The sequence below is a fragment of the Mastomys coucha genome, unplaced genomic scaffold (assembly GCF_008632895.1).
Source record: "Mastomys coucha isolate ucsf_1 unplaced genomic scaffold, UCSF_Mcou_1 pScaffold15, whole genome shotgun sequence".
In the NCBI taxonomy this organism is placed as follows: domain Eukaryota; kingdom Metazoa; phylum Chordata; class Mammalia; order Rodentia; family Muridae; genus Mastomys; species Mastomys coucha.
In genome coordinates, this window is record NW_022196897.1 from 7,705,398 (window position 1) to 7,716,137 (window position 10,740).

Below are 10,740 nucleotides of genomic sequence, written 5' to 3' on the forward strand. Positions count from 1 at the left end.
TCTGGGTAGCTCCACTCCACTGCTCCTACTGTTCTAGATGATCATCCCATGGTACTGGCATCTCCAATACACTGGGATCTTCAGCTGCAACAAGGTTACACTAATAGCCTGTCATAGGTTCTCTTCATGGTGCCAAGACTCAACTTCTTTGTATTACCCTTTCAGTTCTGAGCCTTCAACTGCAATTGAGGGTGGACCTTCACCAATGGCCTTCCCTGGCCTTTCAATGTGCCAAGCCCCAGCTGCTCTCCATTACCCCCTCATACCTTCAAAACCAGTACCATCTAGGTGACTCTTACCAAGTCCAGCTGTAGCCCAAGGTATGACCTTGGCCATCTCTGCAACACAGCTTCTTTGTGCTCTCATAAAATACTTCCTAGAAGATTTCACCTCAGTGATGCTGGTCTCTTCTTAATCACCACTAATTTCTTAGGTCCAGCTAACCAGCATAAATTGTCCCAGTAGACTCCTTCTCCTCTTCATTATAAAGCTAGAGACACATGGTTGAAGCTGCCAAAGTTCTGTTGCTTGCTGGAGCTGGAACATGCCCCCTTGTTCTATTACATACATCATTACCAGCTTTCTGTTTTCCAACTTCTTCACATTGCCTAGCTTGGCTGTCCTGGAACTTGCTCTGCAGATTGACCTTGAACTCAGAGATCTGCATGGCTGTGTTTACTGAATGTTGGGGTTAAAGGCTTATAATGCCACACAGGGATTTAAGCTTTTCTCTCCTCAAAATTTGCTCAGTACCAGGCTGACCTTGACTTCAAGAGATCAGCTTGCCTCTGTCTTCTGGGATTAAAGGTGTGTGCCACCAAGCCAGACCTAAACTTAGCTGGGTTGGATCTTGCCCCAAGGTCACCACTCCCTTAATTCAATTTAATATCAGCTTCATTTCACTTTCTGGTGCCCCTTTAATATTCGAACCATGTATTTTATATTTTTCCTTTCTAAGCTTGCTACACTTGTTCAAAAAGATCTTCATGAGACTTAACCAGAGAACAAAGTCTCTGCTGGGCTTTTTGGATACTTCCTTTGTCAGTGCAATTAATATAAATCTCTTTATCTTAGCCTCAGGAAGATCTTCAGACAGCATGAAAAGTAGCCACAGTGTTCACCAAAATACTACAAAACTAGTCTCTAGGTCACATACTGAAGATCTCCACCGAATCCAGGTCTGTATAGTTCAAATCACACTCAGCAGCAAAGACTTCCCTATTCCTACTAGGATAGCCCATTAAGCCCCCAATTAAAGCATTCTACCAATTTCCAAATCCAAAGTTCCTAAATCCACATTCTTCCAAACAAAAGCATGGTCAGGCCTATCACAGCAATACTCTGCTCCTGGTATTCTGTCTTAGCGTTTTACTGCTGTGAACAGACACCATGACCAAGGCAACTCTTAAGGACAGCATTTAGGGGGCTGGCTTGTAGGTTTAGAGGTTCAGTCCACTATCATGGCAGCATCCAGGCAGGCATGGTACAGGAGCTGAGAGTTCTATATCCTCATCTGAACTCCCCTAGGAGAAGACTGGCTCCCATGTGACTAGGAGGAGGGTCTCATTGCAGTGGCAGCTTTGGGAGTGAGAGCCCTCTGAGAAGTGGGGGTAAGGGGACCTTGATCTGGAAAGAATGGTGAAGAAATTAAAAAGTAGCAATTCCATTAGATGTCCCCAGCACTTAGATATCCCTGGGGCTGATATTCTCCCATATCTACAGGGAGTAACAAAGGGGACTCATACATAGGAGGAGTATGAACCTGTGAATGGTGGATCTTCTGGCCATTCCCCCAGTCTCTGCTCCATCTTTGTCCCTGCACATCTTGTAGGCAGGACACAATTTGCACACAAGGACATCATGAATTTCACTGGCAAATGGATGAAAGTAGAAAATATCACCCTGAGTGAAGTAACCCAGACCTAAAAGGACATGCATGGTATGTACTTACTTATAAGTAGATATTAGTCATAAAGTACAGAATAGTCATGCTGTACTTTATGACTAATAATAAACATGCCCAAAGAAGCCAAATAACAAGGAGAACCCAAGAGAGGATGGCCCCATAGTTCTTAATGAAATGGAAATGGACAGCTGGGGCACTGGTCTCCCAGTCATAGATAAGCTGATAAATGAAATCAGAGTGACTTTCGCAGCATTGGTTCTAGTTGTTGTCTTGAGTAAGAATGCATGGTGGAAAGAAGAAGATGAGGAAGAAGAAGAAGAAAGAGGAGGAGGAGGAGGAAGAGGAGGAGAAGGAGAAAAAGAAAGGAGCAGAAGAGGAGTATGAGGAGTATGAGAAAGAAGAAGGAGAAGAAGAAAGGAGATATAGGGAGACAGAGGCAGAGACACACATAGAGAGAGACAGAGGGAGGAAGAGAGATATTAGATCAACTGGTTGGCTACATGAGTTGTTTTTCATAATTTTCCTATCCATTGCTCTAGGGTTGGATTTTGTTTGTTGTCACGTGGTTACCTCCACATCCTGGCAAATTTTAACTGAGAATTATAAGACAACATCAATGAACAAACAATCATTATTTAAAAATAGAAATGAAATAAATGACCAATATAAACCTATTTTAAATGAAAGATTAATGAAGAACATGTTAATTGCAAAATACAAGTGATAGGGCATGTTAATGGTTCTACCAGAATATTACCAGTGGTATTTTACTCATGTGTTAAATTTTGATATCATGCATATTTCCATATAAATTACTACACCAAAATGTACAACTTATTTCTTCTAGCTCCAGGCAGTCCCATTTTAGAAATGGACACAGTGATTGAACCCTGTGGATTTACTATGGATTCACTTATTAAAGAGAAATGTTCTCTGTGCCCATTTTTCATTCTAGAAATAGAAAGAGAGCTTTGGGTGTAGGACTTGTGGGTTACCAGTTCTGTTCTTAGTATCTGCTGTGACCTTGTCCAATTTACATTAGTTTAGAGTCCCTTATTCTGGAGTCAGAAAAAGTTGCCACAAAATTAGAAGCAACAACCTTGAACTATATCCACTAGAAATTTATTGTTATATAGCTGTAAAAACAGGTGCAACCAGAACAAGTCATGGGGGTTGGGGGGAGAAGGGAGGAGCAAGAGAGATGGAGAGAGAAAAGAGGGTAGAGAGGAGAGAAAGGTTGGGGAGGTGAGATAGAGACAGAGATAGACAGAGACAGAGACAACTCTGAGATAGAAACACAGATTTTTGTGGGAACTAAAGCACGTACAACTTTTACAAACAGCTGACCCATTCAACATTTGCACACTTTGAAAGAAAATTTTGTTCTAAACATTCCATATAATGAGTTGTTTGTATTTTTTTCTCTTAGAAACTCTGTAATGTGGAATTTAGGTTCCCAGTTGCCCCAAGAAAAGCTCATTGGATTTATTGCTGAGCATTAAAATTATAATCGTATAATCTGCTTTGACATAGGAGAAAGGGAGTTTTAATATCTACTTAAGAACATCTTTATTTGTCCTTCATGTTCTTCCAAGAATGCCTAGGTTGGCATTTTTCTTTTTCCATTTGTGTGTGTATGTGCACAAGTACATGTGTGTGTGTGTGCGGGTGTGTGCATACGTGCATGTGTGTGTGCGCACGCGGGGGTGCGTGCATGTGTGCATGTGTGTGTGTGTGTGTGCGCGGGTGTGTGCTTATGTGCATGTGTGTGTGTGTGCGCGCGCGCAGGTGCGTGCATGTGTGTGTGTGTGTGTGTGTGTGCCTGCTTGTATGTGTGGGAGGTTTTATGTATATGTGAGTGTAACTAATGTTAAACCCAAGATTGCTGTCCCGAGTTTTACTTAATCGTTTTACTCCTTAATCGGTGAGGCAGGGTCTCTTAATCAAGCCCAATCAAGTTCACCAACATGGTCAGATCCACTAGCCTCTTGGCTCTGGGAATCCCATTTCATTTTTCTCAGGTAGGTTACCACACCTATCTTACCCTTGCATAGGTTCTGGAGATCTAAACTCTTGCCCTCATTCTTGTGCAGCAAACATTCTAACCACTGGGTCATCTTCCTGTCTTAGGCTGGCATTTTTGTAACTTGTCTCTCAATTGTTTTCTTGTTGGTTAATTCAAGAAGAGAATATATACATTAATATCCATGAAGATACAATACACATGCATACATAGATAGTGAAATACATGTATTCTATTCAACAGGCCCTATTGAGAAGTCTTTGACACCTTTAAAAAAGAAGCAAACATATAATATCAACAAAGTGCAAATAAGTATTTAATATATCCAAAATCACAGATTTAGACATAACTGAGAATTAGAATTCTTGAAATGATGACAGACAGGGTAGTGAATGCCTGGAAGCTCACCACTTGAATGCTGAGGTAGAAAAAGTGAGTTTGTGACCAGCCTAGATAACAAAGAGGAAACAAAGTGAGTTGTCAATGAGAGAGGAAGAGGGAGAGAGAAAGGAGAAAGAAAGAAAGAAAGAAAGAAAGAAAGAAAGAAAGAAAGAAAGAAAACCAAAGAAGTCAAGGCCTCCCACTTATACATCTATCAGTGTACCCTGTGATTTGCAGAGGGAATAAAACTCCCCATTAGCCTTCCACCTCATAATGTCTTTCTGTATAGAACTAAACAAAGCGATGAACTTGCTAGACAGTGAGAGTTCTGATCCCAGCCTCGGTCTCACCAGCATTTAGTATCCCTTTGCAGAGGAGACAAAATAATGTCCACTTCCTCTTTTTACCTTCCCTTTTCTTTCATTCCCTGCCACCATCCTAGCTTCATTCCTTGGCCTTTATGTTCCTGAACGGCCTCGTGCAAAGTGCGAACAGCCTGTCCCCTAGTGGTAAGCTTAAAGTTTTCTTTCCGTGCCTTGGCTGCTGCGGAGCAGATGTTTTTTTTGTTTGTTTTTGTTTTTTTTTTTTGTTTGTTTTGTTTTGTTTGTTTGTTTTTGTTTTTCGGTTTTTCGAGACAGGGTTTCTCTGTGTAGTCCTGGCTGTCCTGGAACTCACTCTGTAGACCAGGCTGGCCTCGAACTCAGAAATCTGACTGCCTCTGCCTCCCAAGTGCTGGGATTAAAGGCTTGCGCCACCACCACCCGGCGGAGCAGATGTTTTCAGCAGCTGGTTCTGGCCAGGCTCAAGGGCAGTCTGCAAGTATCTATATCTGCAAGCCGTAGAGTCTGAGGGCAAGCACTCACGTTCACACAGCTGGCAGGTTCACCAAAGAAGGTCCAGATCACAGGGTGAGAACTACTAGAGACACACGGGGTGAACCCGAAGTTTCCTGTCCTCGGAGGGTTGGGATATTGCTTCCCCCTTACTTCCATAACCATCTCAGCTTTCTGTTTTCCAGCAAGTGCAAAGACAAAACTTTGATGTTTTCTATAGAGTTGTGTTGACGGCAGTAGAAAGGTCAATGTTGTAGTGCTGTGGGTTTCTGTGTGGCGGTTTCTCCCGTAGCCATTTCCAACATGACGTCAGTTGGCTTGCAAAAGTCTTAAAAAATGTAATTCCAGAGAAGTTGTACAAACTGGCTCCCGAGGTTTACTCTTAGTTGTTAACAGTGATTTAAAAGGGAGGGTGTTCCCCTGGCCTGCCTCTTTCTCTTGCACTTTTTCCAGGGCTGGATCAGCAGGTCAACAAGCTTGTTCCGCACAGGGCGGGAGAGAGGAAGTGAGCACTTTTAGACTTTGCAATCCACATTGGCTTCTGTCACAACATTTTTCTTTAATTTTCTATAATCCGGTCTTTATAAAAGTAACTACTGTTCTTTGCTAGGGAACAATATGAAAATGTACAAAAAGCTCTGGGTTGAGTCTTATATTTGGCCTGTGGGCCTGGATCTGCTGATCTTTGGGATAGTTTAGCAAAGTGAAAATGTGAATGGCTGAGCATTCAGAGAGAAAGAGAGAGGGGGGGGTGAGGGAGGGAGGGAGAGAGAAAGACAGACAGAGAAACAGAGAGACAGAGAGAGAGACAGAGAGAGAAACAGAGACAGAGAGACAGAGACACAGAAACAGAGGTCCGTATATGTCTGTCTGTCTGTCCGTTCCTCCCTCTCTCTCTCTCTCTCTCTCTCTCTCTCTCTCTCTCTCTGTGTGTGTGTGTGTGTGTGTGTGAAAACACATGCCTCAGGGAGAGTATCTACACCAAATAGGATGACTCTGATTCTTTCACCTTAGGACCCACCTAGGCTTGGTCTGTGTTGGGTGGGCAAGGTCTCTGGGGCTTGTAGAAGCTATGTGCCACGGAGGGCAGGAGGTTGGTGAAGAAGTATGTGAGCACAGTGTCCCCTTTCTTTCCCTTCTCTTTTTAAGGGCTCACTGGGAATGTGATTCACAGTGTAAAATCCATCCATGTGAAGAACCGAGTTTAGTTATTAAGATGTGTCCATAAGTTGTACGACAATCACATTCCATCTCCCCTGGACAAAACTCCTACCACCATTAGCTGCCAGTCACCCAGTAGCAGTCAACTGAGATTTCTTTATCTTGCATCTTTCTAGTCCCTGGCAATCCCATTTCTGCATATGTAAACGAACCTATTCAGGACATTGCTCATGACTCGAGTCTCATAATATGTGGCCAAGGCTCACTTACAGTACAACATGCACGACTGTACTTTTATTACCAAGTAGTAGCCTTTTGTATGTATATAACAGAACTTATTTATCCATTGGTCAGTTAATGTACTGTTTTTTTTTTCCAGTTGGGCCTACAACCAATAACGTTACAATGTAGATTCATATGCAAGTCTTCATGTGGCTGCACATTTTTATTTCTCTGAGTAGATACTGAGTAGAGTGGGTAATGTGGAATCTGTATTCTGTGTTGTGAGAAGCTGGCAAATTGGTTCTGAAGCAACTGCTCAGGGTTCATTTTCTCCACAGCCTCACCAATAGTTGTTTCTGTTTTTTTTTTGTTTTTTTTTGTTTTTTCAAATTATACCTATTCTAAAGGGTGTGAATTGGTAACATGTGATTTTAATTTTTATTTTACAAATGGCCAATGATGTGAAACATCTTTTTATGTTTATTGGATATTTGCATAAGTCTTTGGAGAGCTGTTTATTTATTGTTCAGTTTTCAGTTAGATAGCCACTTTATTTTTGAGTTGTGTTCTTTATTCTCCATACAAATGTCTCTTTGGATGTATGTAATTTATCCCTTTCCTGTGGCTTGCTTTTTCTGATAGTTTAATTTGAAACTCTGAAATTTTGACATTTTTGATGAAGTACAGCTTATTTTTACTTTTGTTGCATGTGCAAGGAATCCAATATGGTTAGGTTTTATGCCCATGTTTTCTTCTATGACTTTTGTAATTTTAGCTCTTACTTCATTTATCTCTGTAATCTGTTTTGAGTGTACACTTAGGATCCATTTGTGGATTCTTGGCAAAAAGCAGAGGGTTTTTTGTGTTGCATTTGAAGACTAATTTTGAGAGTCATGTCATTTTTCTGTGTGGGATAGGAGAGATTATATCAAAACCTTATTGAAGGGTAGTGAAGGGAGTAGAGAAATACACCCATAGCTCTGCATAAGAAGACAGGGAACAGTACTAAAAAGCTCTATATAAATAAACCAGAAAAGGCTAGTGATGGCATGAAGAGATGAATGCCAGTTCTGTTTGCTTTCAGAAAATTGCATCTCAGGACCTGATGAGATACTGTATTATATCTATTCTGTTTCTGTTTTTCCTTTTCTCCCATTTTTATTAATTCTTTGAGAGTCTCTTACAGGTATTTTTTACATATTCACCTCTAGTTTCTCTGCTCAGTTCCCAGATTCGCCCCCACCCACCAACCTGCCTACTTTGTGTGCTTTTGTTAAAACAAACAAACAAACAAAAACCAACAACAAAAAAATTGGGCCATTTTAACAATAAGAGTTCTTCTGATATGAACATGAGATTATCGATCCTCTATAATTTTTCCCACATTGTTTAATAATATTGAGAGTATGAGTTTTGCATTAATTTTGTTTAACTTACTTTAGGTACTTTATAACATTCTTTATAAATTAAATTATTTTTCAATTTTACTTTTGAGTTGTTCAATGATAATATACAGATATATAATTGTTTTATGTGTATTGATCTTATAGCTTGCAAACTTGTTAAACAACTTTATTAGTTTTAATAACTTTTTGTAGACTTTAAAGAGTTTTCCCTGTGCAGGATCATATCAATTACACCTTGAAATAGTTTTACTTCTTTCCAACCAGAGGAATGCCACTTCCTCTGTTCTTTCTTTCTCATCCTTCCCTCCCTCCCTCCTACCTTCCCTCCTTCTCTCTCTCCTTCCTCCCTCACTCCTTCCTTTATTTCTTTCTTTTGCCTATTTGCTCCAACCAGCCAGTAGAGATGTCAAGAGTGGACACCCTGTCTTGTTCCTGAGTCTAGGGAACAAAGCACCTGGTCTTTGCCATGAACATAATATTAGCTTTGATGCCTTTGGTCAAGTTGAGGATGGAACTTTTTTTCTCCCTGGTTTGTTCAGTGGTTTTATTATGAAACAGTAATGGGGTTTGTGAAATGCTTTTCTGTGTTTATTGAAATGTTGTTCTGGGTTTTGTTCCTTATCTTATTAATATAGTTTATTATATTAGTTGATTTTCTGATATTAAATCAAACTTCCATTCTCAGAATAAATTACACTTGGCATATGTTCACAGTCCTTTATGTATATTGCTGGGCTTAATCTGCTAGTATTTGGTGAGGGTTTCTGTGCCGATAGTCACAAAGGGTATTGCTCTTTACATTTATTTTCTGTCTTCGTGTTGTGTTACTCTTCCCGGAGACATGTGAACAGATGTCTTTAGTCCATGTAGGGTGAGAAGGACAGGATAAAGAAGCAAGTGCAGCTTGGTAAAGCTGGGCATTTAACTGGGGTTACCCACAGGAGCTAAGTAAGGACTTACGAAGCATGGGGATCTCACACTCAGCTGTGTCCCTATAAACCTCATCCTGCAGAGGCAGAGGATGCTCTTCTTAAAGCTACTTAAGTGGACTTGTCCTTTAACCTATGCTTTTACCTCCTTTATACTTATGCAGCCTCCCAGGCTAGTATGTAGCTGGGCAGGATTGCTTGCTGCTAGGGGAGGGTTTGAGGGGCAGATAGAGGAAGAGGTGAAAATCTGATGATATTACTTTCATCTAGGAGAGAGTGTTAATACATATAGTCCTGTGACAATCTCGGGGTAACCACAGCTGCAGTGAGTTCATGGCCACAGCCATGTCATGCCCACAGGACAGAGTTCTGCAACACTGGAGTATCGGGGTGCTGGTGACTTCTCTTCTTCTATTGCTTATTCTAACCACTACTTTCCCATTCACTTTAGGGACTAGCACAGTTATAGGGGGATGGGAGAGAAGGGGGTGAAGTATTTTATTACCTTGAAGGTAGCATGAAATAAGATGGCAAACCCTAAAGACTTTCCAGAGAAGACCCAGGACTCCTGACCACATAGACTGGGGTAGGGTATATAAAGGGTGTGTTCTACCTGGTTCATTTTATACATATATTTATTCAAAATGGTTTACTGATCATCTACTGTGTAGGAAGAAATACATTTATTCCTGAAATGTTTAAAGTAAGAAAATTCCTGTTCTCTGAACATAACAGAAAAAGATAGACAATTATAATAGAATAATTGCAAATTTACTTGGATTATTATAATTGTAATCTGTATTGTAAGGAGAAGTCTCTTGGTTCTGTAAGAGCCTACAATATGGAGATCTGGTTGTGTGTTTTGGTGGTGGGAATGGCATACTCAAAGGTCAGGCTGTGGAAAGGGGGTAATCACAGAAGTGGAGCACAGGACAGGGATAAGGTCAATGACAGGAAGGGTCAAAGGCTGGGCTGGGCACCTCACTAAAGGTCTGTGTGGTTCTCTTCAGAGATTCCACTTCTTTGTATGGATTTCCCAACCACATTTTTGTTTCAAGTTTTCTTTAAAGGAAGAGATATCATGCACTATGTATCTTTTTTTTGTACTTTATTGTTTATTTTTTATGTTGATGAGACTCAAAACAGAGTCAGGAAGAAGCTGATGATATAAATAAAATTGTGTAAAAATGCTTTTAGGCTGATTCTTGAAAGAATCCAGGAAGAAATGCAACGTTGGCAATAGAAAAGAAAGGACATGATGAGAAGGAACCTGGTCCATCCCCACAATTTTTCAGGCAACACAACAAGATTCAGGATGGCAGATGACATCCGGATCATGCAGCATAAGGTGCAAATCCAAAGCACAACCCCTGACTTTCTCCCTTGTTTACACCTCTTCCATAGGATGAGCTCTCCTCTATGTGAAGGGAAAGTCTCAGGCATGTCTCATCACAAAAGCCAGGGCAGGCAGGTGCTCAGCACCTGCTGCAGCTGGTCGCTCTAGCTGGAGAACAAGTGAGGAGAAGATAGAATCGAGGTGTAAGAGTAAGCACATGCCTCACGTGGATGGGTAAGGAAGGGTCCCAAGGGCAATGTGAAGAGTTTGTTTTTACCAATGGAGAGATGTGGAATGATATATATGGAAAGAGGATGACTCTTGCTGCCCAGCAGGGATGGAATAAAAGGGCAGAAGGGAGGAGTCCTTACACAAGCTTGCATGATGTTGAACAGGCACGAATGATGGGGCAGAGCAGAAGGGAGGTGTCTGTACATGAGCCTGTATGAGGTTGGACAGGCATGGATGATGGGGCAGAGCAGAAGAGAATGAGTCCATGAACGAGTCTGTAGGAGGTAGGACAGACATGAACAATGGTGAAGA